Here is a 12263-nt window from a genome sequence, read left to right on the forward strand (position 1 = left end):
TAGGTCAAGGCAGCCCAGGAACAAGAATGTCTCATGGGAGACAGAAGGCAGAGGCTGATCCAAGAGGGTCCTGCACCACTCTCTCCTTTGGCCATACTGCTGGCTGTTTCCCATCAACTTGTGGCAGACTTAACACCAGATCCTGTACTAAGCAAATTACAAATAGCAAACAGCGTTAATAGGGTCCCAGGCAGAGATGTCTGTGTAGTGGCTAAAAGAACATCACTGGAGTCAAACAGATCTGAATTCAAATCTCAGCTCTCCTTGGTGCTGTATATTATTATTTTTTTTAAAGAATTATTTATTTTTATTGCAAAGTCAGATATACAGAGAGGAGGAGAGACAGAAAGGAAGATCTTCCATCCGTTCATTCACTCCCAAAGTGACCGCAACAGCCAGTGTTGTGCCAGTTCAAAGCCAGGAGCCAGGAACTTCTCCAGGTCTCCCACAGAGGTGCAGGGTCTCAAGGCTTTGGGCCGTCCTCCACTGCTTTCCCAGGCCACAAGCAGGGAGCTGCATGGGAAGCGGGGCTGCTGGGATTAAAACGAGCGCCCATATGGGATCCTGGCTCGCTCAAGGCGAGGACTTCAGCTGCCAGGACATCTCACCGGGCCCACTGTATATTTTTTTTTAAGATTTGTTTTATTTTAATTACAAACTCAAAGACAGAGAGGAGGAGAGATAGAGAGGAAGTGGAGCTGCCAGGATTAGAACCGGCAACCATATGGGATCCTGGTACATTCAAGGCAAGGCCCTTAGCCACTAGGCCATGCCGCCAGGCCCACTGTATATTATTTTTAATGTGTTTATTTGTTTTCATTTCTTTTGAAAGGCAAAGAAACAGACTGAAACAGACAAATCTTCTGTTTGCTGGTTCCCTCCCCCAATGGTTACAACAAGCCAGAGCTGAGCCAGACTGAATCCAGGAACCAGGAATGCCATCTGGGTCTCCCACATGGGTAGGAGGAATCCAAGTACTTAACCACTAAGGCAAATGTCTCCACCCTCAATTCTGCCCACTTATTAAACAATAACAACAAAAGCTTTATTTCATATTATTTTAAAGTCAGAGTTACTGGGATGGGGGAGAAGGAGAAGCAGGGACATAAAGACAAGTCTTCCATCAGCTGCTTCATTCCCCAGAGGGCCATAATGGCTAGGGCTGGGCCAGGCCAGAGCCAAGAGTCTGGAGCTTTTGATAGATCTACCTTGTAGGTGCAAAGCCCAAGCACTTGAGTCATATTCGGCTGTTTCCCCGGGCACATTAGCAGGAAGCTAGATCACAAGTGGAGCACCCAGGACTCAAACCCATGTCCACACAGGATTCCAGTGTCACAGGCAGTGACCCCCCCACACACCCTTTCCCCTTTAATAGTGACTTTGGAGGAATCATTTACTCGTCTCTCAGATTTGTCTCCCAGAAAGGGAAGACAAGGGCACCTGACAGAGTCACTGTATGATAAACAAAACAGCATGAGCACAGTGTTGGCAGGCAGCTGGGGTGCAGCAGGGTCAGCATTGAGAACCTGGCTGTTTACACATCAACGCCCCATGCATGGGGAGGCACAGCTCAGAAGGAAGGATGGCACATGTGCAGCCCAAACGTCCTGAAGGTCCCAGGCCTTTGGAATCACCATGACCACTTTAGAGTCATTCATTCCTGAGTAGGACGGCTCCATCCCTCGTCAGACCCTGGGAAGGCTAACCCCCTCGGCATTGAGCAGGACTCCTCAAGGGCTGACCTTCCCACCACAGCTGGCCAGTCTGAAGCCTGCCCTTGCCTGCCCTGCCCCGGTGTTTCTCCTTGGGTAGCCTGGTTTGTGGTACCTGTCTCTCTCTGGGTGTCCCCTGCCCCTACCATGGTGCGCTATACATTTCTGGCACTTTCACACTCCATGGGGGCAGCTCTCTGCTTCCCGCCACAGCCATCCCCAAAGGTCCAGCCAGCTCTTTTTGCTCACAAAATTGCCATGAGCCCTTGGGAGAGGACGAGAAATCACATCTCTCTCTCTCTCTCTTGTTTTGTTTTTCATTAGCCTCTTTCACCCTGGAGCGTATTCCACTCAGTAGATAAGAAAAGGCTCTCAAGAGGTACTACCTGGGGAACAAGTCTAGAATTACAAAGAAAGTTCTAGCAGGCTGGTAAGTCAGGGGAGTTCTGTGTCTGGGAAAGCAGTGCCAGCAAGGCCCTGTGGCAGGCCGGGGATTGCAATCAGGGAATGGCCAGTGCATCATCCTGCGGAAACAACTCCAGGACAGCAGAGAGTACAGTGGCAGGGCCCTGCCTTCCAACAACCAGAAATGGCTCCTGTCCCCAGGGTTATGTGGGGCCATAAAAGAATTTTTATTTTTAAAAATTTATTTATTTTTACTTGAAAAAATTCTAGAGAATGGGACCAGTGCATTGTCTTAACTGAGCAATCTTCCATCTCCAAGTGTCAGCATCCCATATGGAAGTCAGTTCATAGCCCAGCTGTTCTACTTTCCTTCCAGCTCACTGCTTGTGGCCTGGGAAAGCCTTGGGATCCTGCACCTGCATGGGAGATCTAGAAGAAGCTCCCGGCTTCAAATCAGTTGAGTTTTGGCCATTGTGGATTTGAAGAGTGAACTGGTAGATCTTTTTCTCTGTCTCTCCTTCTCTATAAATATTTTCCCAATATAAATAAATGAATAAATATTTTAAAAGAATAAAAAATTACAAAGAGAAAGTTGGGGAGGGAGAGACAGAGATCTTGCATCCACTGGCCCACTCCCCAAATCGCCTCAATGGCTGGAGCTGAGTTGATTTGAAGCCAGGAGCTACCTCCTGAGTCTCCCACGTGGTTGGAGGGGACAAAAGACTTGGACCATCTTCTATGCTTTCCCAGGCCATTAGCAGAGAGCTGGATCAGAAGCTGAGCAAAGCATGCAGGACTCATACTGGTGCCCATATGGGATGCCAATGCCACAAGCTGAGGGTTAGCTTGTTACGTGATCTTAGAAAAAGCACTGGGTAAAGAGATTACATTTGTTTCCTATCTAAACAGCCAACTTCAAACAGCACAGCAGAGGTGAGGGACACAGACAGCACCCTAACAGATGACTCAGGGTATAGATGGGGCAATCATTTCCAAGGAAAGTGGGATCATGTTGGGAAAGGGATGCAGGGACAGAGCACTCCAGTGCCCAGAGCTACTTCTCCCAGTTTCTGAACTGATGAGATTGGTAAGAGTTGGGAAACCTGGAACAATAGGTGCAGAGAGCACGTAGGCACAAGCATTGGTTCCCCAGAGCCCAGCCTCCTGCAAGCTCTCTGATAGCCAAGAAGAAGGTGGAAAATGGCCATGGCGGTAGAAGTATTTACACCACCAGAGCACTGAATCCTTCCCTGTCAAGCATCAGTTTATAGACATTACTGCCTAAGTCAACCCTCACCCAGCAACCCCTGGCTACTCAGACACCAGATACTAGTTTTTACTAACCAGGGTGTTGGCCTTGTATCCCAAAGGAAAAGTCTAGGCCTGTTAAGCTGGGTTGGAGCTTAATGAACATGCAGGATCCTTTAACCAAAGTGTTCAGCCAGGCACAGCCACCCTTCCCCTAGGCCTGTCCCAGTTCTGGTGTGGTCTGCTATAGAGCCATAGGACTAGGACAGGCAGCTTTTCCTAGCTGTGTGGAAGCAGAGGAAAATGGTGGATTCCTAGGGACAGGTAGCCAGACCTCCTTTTGTGCAGAAGCATATGGCTCCCATCTCAACTCTGACAACCATGGACCAGACCTTCATGGGTTCTGTACACCCTAACCATTATCATTACACTGACTCCCGAAAGGAGCCACGGACTTGAATTCAGAAGTAGAGGGAGAATCAGGATTTAAATATTACTCAAAGGTCCAGTGTTAGATATCTGAGTCACCTATGTGAGATGCAAAACACGGAGGAAAAGATCCAAAAAGGTGTGCAGGAAATGGCAATGGTTCTATCTGGGATTTGGTGAGTTTGAATGGAGTCACCCAACAAGTAGCTGGTAATTTGAAGGTCAAGAGGGTGATGAGGCCCTGTGAGTTACCGATACATAGAAAGAACCGAAACCATGCAATACGCTCTGAAACAACAGCCCCAGGAAGAAACCAAGAGGGAATGTTACAGGAGGTAGGAGGAAACCAACAGAGTACAGCACTGCAGAACCATGAGAATTAAGACAAGAAACATAGGCAGACACTGGGAGCATCAATAAAAATACCGCTTGGCAGGGCCAGATTGCAGCACCTGCCAGCGAAATTTGGGACTGGGGGCTGGCCAGGCCAGGCCAGGCTATAGCATCCACAGGCAAAGGCCAAGACAGGGGAGGGGCCATGCCAAGCTGGGTCAGAGCAACCACCGGCTCACACAAGATCAGTGGCTGGGATCAGGTCTGGCTGGGGAGCAAAGAAGACATCCTGACTCAGTTGTGGGCCCCACTGGTGAGCGTGGGGGCCAGAGTGAGGGATACAGTCTGATAAGGATATGGATGTAGTCTCCTTCGGCATGGGGGTAGAATGGGTCTGGGGCGTGTATGACTAGGCTGGATTCCAGCACCCATTGGAGCTCGTGAGAACCACAATGAGTGTAGGATGGACTAGACTAGGTCTCTGTCCCTGCTGAGCCATGTGTGAGCTGTGTCTGAGTTTGGATCAGGATAAGCTGGGCTGTAACACCCAACAATAAGAACCAGAATGGGTCAGGGCTGATCAGGAAAGGCCACTGTGCTTGCTAAGACAGGAGGTGGATTAAGTAGGGCTTACCTTTGGCTCAGATCTAGGGCAAGTCAGGCTGGGCCAGTTCGTATCACTGACTGGCAGATCCAAGAGCCAGAATGGTGCGTGGGTCCTGCCAGGTCAGACCGCAATACCAGCTAGTTCACATAAGGGCTGGGACTGGGGGCTGGCTGGACTGGCTAGGCTGTAGTCCCCACCAGAGTGAGCTGAACTGGAGGTGAACCGGGCCAGGCTACAGAATCCATTGGCAAATGCCAAGGTGAGGCAGGCCATACACACCAGACTGTGCCACAACACCCTACCAGCACACGTGAGACCTGGGGGAGAGTGGGCGGACCCAGTAGTCGGGGCTGCAGGGAGATCCCCTGCTGGGCTACTATTCCCACTGGTGAGTGTGAGAGCTGGTATCGGGCAGACCAGGCTGAGCAGGGCTACAACACCTGTTAGTCTGCATGTAAGCTGGATCAGAGACAAGCCAGGCTGGACTGACTATTCCTACTGGTGCACGCATAAGCCAGAGAGGGGGTGATGGTTGGTTGGGCTTTGCTGCAGCATCAGCTGGCAGATGCTGGCACAGGGAGGAAAACTCTGTTAAGCTAAACTGCAGTACCATCTGGAGAATGCAAGACCCGGCAGTGGGAGTGGATTCGTTAGGGAAACAGTGGGCACCTCCCTCTCAGGTAGCCACTCTGGTGAGCATGAGAACCAGAATTGAGGCAGGGATGGCTAGACAGAAAGTGGCACCCACTGGCAGGTGTTATGGGCTGGATAGTGGGGCTGGTTGGGTTGAATTAGGCTTCAATGCCCATTGACAAGTATGAGAACTGAATGGGATGTGGGACAGACAGGAGCAGTCTGCTGTATATACTGGCAAGCACGGGAACCATGGCAGGAGGCGGGCATGGTGGGGGTTATTGTGGGTCACTGTGACTAGGCTACAACTCCCACTGGTTTGCATGGGGACTGAGTGTGCAGTGGGCAGGATCAGGCTGGTCTACAATGCCCAATAGTTTGCATTAGAAGACAGGGTTGGAGACAACTGACTGAGCAATTGCAACTAATAGTGTGTGCGTAGGCCGATTTGTGCGACAGACTGTGCTGGACCCTGTATTGGCATGCACACACAAGAATCAGGTGTGGGATCACCTCAGACAAAGTTTGTTTGGCGATCCCTTCAATTGAATTGCTATCTCAGAACCCCAACCTTGAAGAGAGAAGTGCAGGTTACATGGTTTGACCATGGAATGCATGTGTCATAGCTGGGCCTCCTCAGTGGCTTAGACAGAGCAGTGGATAGCATATCCAGATGCACATGGAGGATATGGCAGTACACTGGAGCCTGCAGAGGACACCTTGTGCCATAACAGAGGATGGAGGACAGAACAAATTGATCAACTACCCCAGCCAAGAGTTGGCAGTGAATATCTGGATAAACGGAGTGTCTAAGGTGAACTATGTCAGCCAGTGGATTCTGGAGAGATTTCATCGTGATTGGCAAGATCGGCAGCAATACGGAACAGCTGAACTATCAAAATCATTTGAGCGGGACCCTTGGAGCATGTCCCCCACTGGGGACCCTGGGATAGTTGGGAGGCTGGGTGGCTTTTCCCCTTACGTCTCCCCTCCCCCAGATAGAGGAAGGAAAAAAGAGAATGTCATAACAATGGTCACACCCCCTTTCCTCTAGCACTATGTAAAAAATAGCAAAAACCAAAAATTTATACAACATTGCTTCTCAGACTTTTGGCTAAGTTCAAGTGTAAAAGTAAAATTTATACAATAAAAAAAAAGAAATAAAGAACAGCCAACTTTCCTTCAGTCTATAAAATAAATAAATAAATAAAGATGCCACTTGGCTCATCTGAGTCTGGTCCAATTTTCTAATCTTGAACTTCTCCATAGTGAGCAGGTGATGGCTCGAGTACTTGGGTCCCTGCCACCTATACGGGAAACACAGATTGAGTTTCTGGCTCCTGGCTTTGGCCTGACTCAACCTTGGCTGTTGCAAGTATTTGGAGAATGAATCAGTGAATGGAAAAGTTCTCTGCTTGTATCTCTCATCCCTGATCCACTCCTGTCTTCCAAATTCAAAAACTAAATATTTTTTTCCAAAAAAAATTAGAGACATAGTGTGAGATTATCGTGGCTGGTAGAGCATGAGGAGAAAGTAGCAGGAAATGAAGTTTAGGACATCAGTTAGTCAAAACCTTATAAAAGGGTGCTTCAAACTAAAGGTATCTTGATCCAAAATGAGTTCTATATCCATGCAGATGAGATTTACACATGGTGAAAAAAAATCTGTACATTTTTTTAAAAGTTTGTACAAAAATAAGTTTCTCCTTTTATTCCATTTTTCACGAACTTTCTGAAGTGTCCTCTGTGCTTTAAAGAGGTGTTTGAATTGTATTCTGAGTGCAATAGGAAATCTTTGGAGGATTTTATGAGCAGAGTGAAGAAATCTGATGTGCATTTTAAACATGCCGTAAGGACTCACGGGGGTAGGAATGAAGGCAGGGATGCCAGTCAGGAAGGCTTCGCAGTGACCTGAACTTGGACTAGGATGGTTGGAGCTAAGGTGGTTAAAAGTGATCAGATTCAGCGGACACTTTGAAGAAAGAGCCAACAGAATTTTGGAATTCACTGGATGTAGGACAAGAGAAAGACAAGCATCACAGTGTACTGAGGTTTGGGGTTTGATGGCAGAGTGGAATAGTACCATCATGGAGGTGGGCAACACCAGGGAGCAAAGCAAATATGTGTAGACATGGGAACAGAATCAAGAATTACACATCAACCATCTTAAGTATAAAATGTTTATTAAGGCCATAGGAAGACCAGGTCCTGTGACCCACAGCAATTCGACCATGGTCATGGTAGTTGTGAACTGTCCTGGAGTGGAGGGTGGTTTGGGATGTGTGGATGGGGGACCACGGAGGAAGCACACTACAGGAGAGGAATGACTTCTATGGGACTTCCATGGACCTGGCCACTGCAATCGCAGGTAAACAGGGTGGCTAAGACCAGGTGGTTTAGAGTGGGTGAAGCCGGAGGACATGCCTGGGTCAGACCAGGACAGCTACCTACATGGGATAGAGCCCACTGGCATATACAAAAGCTAGAGCTGTGGATCCTGCCTGGCAGGACTAGGCCACAGTATCAGTGAGTGTATGGGCAGGGGTTGAGCCATGTAAAGCTAGGCCAAGACACTAATCAGCGCATGAGAGAACCAGATCTTGGGCAGATTCTGAGGGGAATTTGCAGACTCGTTCCTTTAGTATTGCAGTACTTGTTGGTTTGTATGAGAGGTGGGGGTGGTGATGGGAGCTAGGGTCCAGAGTAGGCCAGATTGGCCCAAGTTGTAGCACCTGCAAGCATACCAAAGAATTAGGGATGGGGATGGGCCAGCTTGCAGCATCCAGCATCACTCAAAAGGCCAAGATCAGGGGGCTGAGGAGATAGTGCTAGATAGGGAGCCCAAGCACCTACTGAAATGCATGAGATCCAGTTCTGGGAGTGGGCCTGGTGGGGGAATTTGAGGGACTCCCTTATTTGGCTGTAGCTCTTGCTGGTGAGCACAGGAGTTGGAACAGGGTGTGGGCTAGACCAGGCAGGGCTGCTCCACTTGTCAGCAGGTATATGGGCTGACTAGGAAGGCAGATCAGACAAGGCCAGGTCAAGTCATAGCACACATTGGTATGCACAGGAGCAAGGACAGGGTGCAGGCCATGCTGAGATAAGCTCTGTACCTAGCTATTTGCATGAGCTGGGGATGGGGGCAGATAGGGCAGGGCTAGGCTGCATCACCCACCAGTTAGAGTTGGGACTAGGGACAGACTGGAGCATCTGATGACAAAGGCCAAGATGGGAGATGGACCAAACTGGGCTGGATCAGAGCAACCACCAGCATGTGCAAAATCTGTGGTTGGGAGCAGGCCTGGTTGAGGGCTACGGGGATGCTCCTGCTGAGGCTTCAGTTCCCACTGGTGAGCTTGAGTTGGAATGGGAGTGGTGAGCTTGGCTCGACATGGATGCAGCATTCCTCAACATGTGTGTGGACTGGGTCCTGTGGTATACCAGACTGGGCTAGGTTCCAGCATCTACTGGTACTTGAAAGAGCTACTGTGGGCATAGGACAAGCTGGACTAGGTCTTGGCACCTGCTGAACTACATGAAAGCTGGATCTGGGGAGTGGGCCAGGTGAGACTGGGCTGTGGCACCCAATGCTAAAAATCAGAATGCGTGTGGGACAGTTGGCCAAGGCCACTGCAGCTGTTGGTGAATGCCAGGACATAAGGTGGGCCAAGTCAGGCTGGGCCAAGTACCCACCGGTCTGTGCAAGATCTTCAACTGGGAGGTGGCCTGGGAGGAGCTTGGGGAACTCCTCTGTCAACATGCAGTCTCTGCAGGTAAACACAAAAACTGAGGCTTGGAGTGGCCCAGACAGGCCAGGTTATAGTACCTGCTGGCATATGTGTGGCTCAATTCTGGGGGTAGACTGGGCTAGTTCACAACACCCACTGCTGAATGTGAGAACCAGGATGGGGTGTGAGACAGGCTGGCTTGAGCCACAACATCAGCTAATTCATGTTAGGGTCATGATTGGGGCTGGCTGGACTGACCAGCAAATGCCAAGGTAAGGCTGGGCCACAGCACCCACCATCACATGCAACACTCAAGGGGTGAGGGCAAGCCTGGTAGGGAGAACTGTGGGGGCTCCCCTGCTGAGCCACTGCTCCTGCTAGTGAACATGAGAGCTGGACTGGGAAAAGACCAGGCTGGGCAGGGCTATACCACCTGTCAATCTGCCTATGAGGTGGGTTAGGGGGAGAGCCAAGCTGGGATAGGTGACCATATCTGCTGGTGTATGCATGAGCCACAGTAAGTGCAGACCAGGCTTTGCTGCAACATTAGCAGGCAAGTGCCAGGACTGGGACAAGTCCAGTCAGGCTGGAGCACAGTACCACCTGAAAAGTTCAAGAACCAGGGCTGGGAGTGGGCCCAGTAGGGAAAATCTGGGAACTTCTCTGATGGGCTGCAGCTCCCACTAGTGAGCATGAGAACCAGGGCTGGAGGAACAGGCAGCACCTGCCAGCATGAATGTGGGCTGTATAGTGGGGTCAGTTGAGCTGAGTTGGCTGAAGCACCCATTGGTGTGTACAAAAGCCAAATGGGATGCATGAAGGACTGGACCAGTCTGCTGCACACACTGGCATGTGCAGAACCAGGGCTGAAGGCAAGCCTGGTGGGAGGTTATTAGGGATTGCTCCAACTAGGCTACAGTTCCCACTAGTGTGTGTGAGTGCCTAGTGTTTGGTGGGCAGGGTAAGGCTGGGCCACAGCATCCATTGTTTTGCATATGAGATGGGGCTAGAGACAGAACTGACCAGGGGACTGCAAGCACCAGTATGTGCGTTGGCTGATGTGGGTGAAGGACTGACCCAAATCCCACACTGGCTGGCACACACAGGAGTCAGGTTACCTCTCAAGAGGTTTCTTTGGGGATCCCTGAACTGGACCACTGAACTCAAAACTCCAACCATGGGGAAAATCACAGGGTCTGTGGTCTGACCTTGGAATGCATCAGAACTGGGCCTCCTCACTTACTGAAGATAGTGCAGTAGACAGCATGCCCAGATACACACAGGGGACATGACAGCTCATTGAGGCCTGCAGAAAACATCTGGTGGCATGGTGGAGGATAGGGGGCAGAACAAATTGGACAACTCCCCTGCCAAGCTTTGACAGCAAGTATCTGGCCTAGTGGAAAATCTAAGGTGTACTATGTCAACCAATGGACCTTGGAAGAATTTCCTCAACCTTGGAGCAACAAAATCAACAGTATCTTAGCACTACCGAAACTATTTAAGCAGTACCTGTAGAACATGCTCCACATCGAGGATGCTGGGATAAAATCAAGTGGCCATCCCCATCCCCAAGTATTGATATGATTAGGATGCTGGGAACATCCCTCTTCCCTTCTATTCCTACTATCCCCAAACACAGGAAGAAAAAGAAAATTGGAAGCAATTGTCTCATGCACTTTCCTCCCATTCCTCAACCCTTCCCACCCTAATCATTGGTCTACATGGACATGCATCCCTTCAACTATGTAAAATCATCAAATAATAAATTTATTTTTTTTAAAAGATGTTTATTGAGACACTCAAGTGTCTACTCCAGTGGGCAGTTGGCTATCCAAATAGTCCTGAGGAGAAGTCACACACGGGATAGTAGTGTTGAAGTTATCAGCATGTATGCAACGCACAGAGCCAGGAGGCTACATGAACACTAGAGATGTGCTTCCCTTCTCACTTGACCTCACAGAAGGCTGAGAAGGCAGGAGACTCCCAGAATTACTGCCATCAGTTCTTATGACTTGAACATGAAGCAGGGCTTTGGACAAACCTGATGCAGGGACTTTCGCAGACTAACAGTGCTTCCTATCTCCCATCCTCACACCTCACATGCCTTCCTACAATTGTATCTACTAGTAAAATTCACTTTGAAGGAGGCAGGGAGTAAGGTTATATACCAGACATGTGAGTGTATAGCCTACAATGGGAGCAGGAGCCAAGGCCCGAGAGTCCACCTGTAGGCCTTAATACAGCTCTGCCCATCACTCCCACTCCCTTCCACTTCCTACTCCAACTCTCTCCCTCACTCTACCCTCTCCCCATAAGAGTCAAAGCTCCCCGAAACAACATAAAACTACCCATAGCTAACAGCGCTTCCAGGAGGAGGAGGTAGGGGTTCAGACACTGTGCTCCCGATGAGAAGACGTACACAAGCTCAACTGAGACCAAGCATCCCATGACTCAGCACAGCATTTGGAGCACTGAAGACCCTTACCTCCAAACTTCAGCATGCAAACTTCTGGAGGTGGGGGTTGCAGAATGCAGATTCTCGGTTAGTAGGTCCAGGGCAAGGTCTAAGACTCTGCGTTTCTAACAGATCCCAAGGCAGTCTTTCACAGCTGGTGCACAGACCAACCATGAGCAGTCAGCAAGTAGCAGGCCCTCCACTGAGGCTGCCCACATGGCCAATTCCAAGGGAAATGTGGATCTTTCTGTAAGAACCTATCAAGGTGGACATATCAACCTTGTTACTAAGGTTGTAAGGCAGAAGGTCACCCTTCAACGAGCTACAGATCCAGGTGCATGACACAGTGGCCAGGACTGTGGGCTGTGGATTCCTGAGCTTGATTTCCTCCCAGGTATGTGATCTTGGGTAGATCCTTAACTTTCTGCATCTGAGGGTCCCCATCCATGCAAGGGAAGTAAGACTGAGGATTAAATCAATTGAAATGTTGCTTAACACACAGAAGTGTGGGGAATGCTCAGTAAATCCCTGATCTTGGCCTTCTAGAACAGAAAACATTCAAGTATAGACAGACTCACTTTTCTTTTGGTGTTCAAACACATACCCCCCCACAATGTGGATATTACGGGATAGCCAGTTAGGCCACTGTTTGGGATGCCTACAGCCCATATTCCCATGCCTGCTTGAGTCCTGGCTCCTCTGCTTCTGAT

Source organism: Ochotona curzoniae, unplaced genomic scaffold (genome assembly GCF_017591425.1).
Source record: "Ochotona curzoniae isolate NIBS_2020 unplaced genomic scaffold, NIBS_Ocur_1.0 contig_2404, whole genome shotgun sequence".
Lineage (NCBI taxonomy): Eukaryota > Metazoa > Chordata > Mammalia > Lagomorpha > Ochotonidae > Ochotona > Ochotona curzoniae.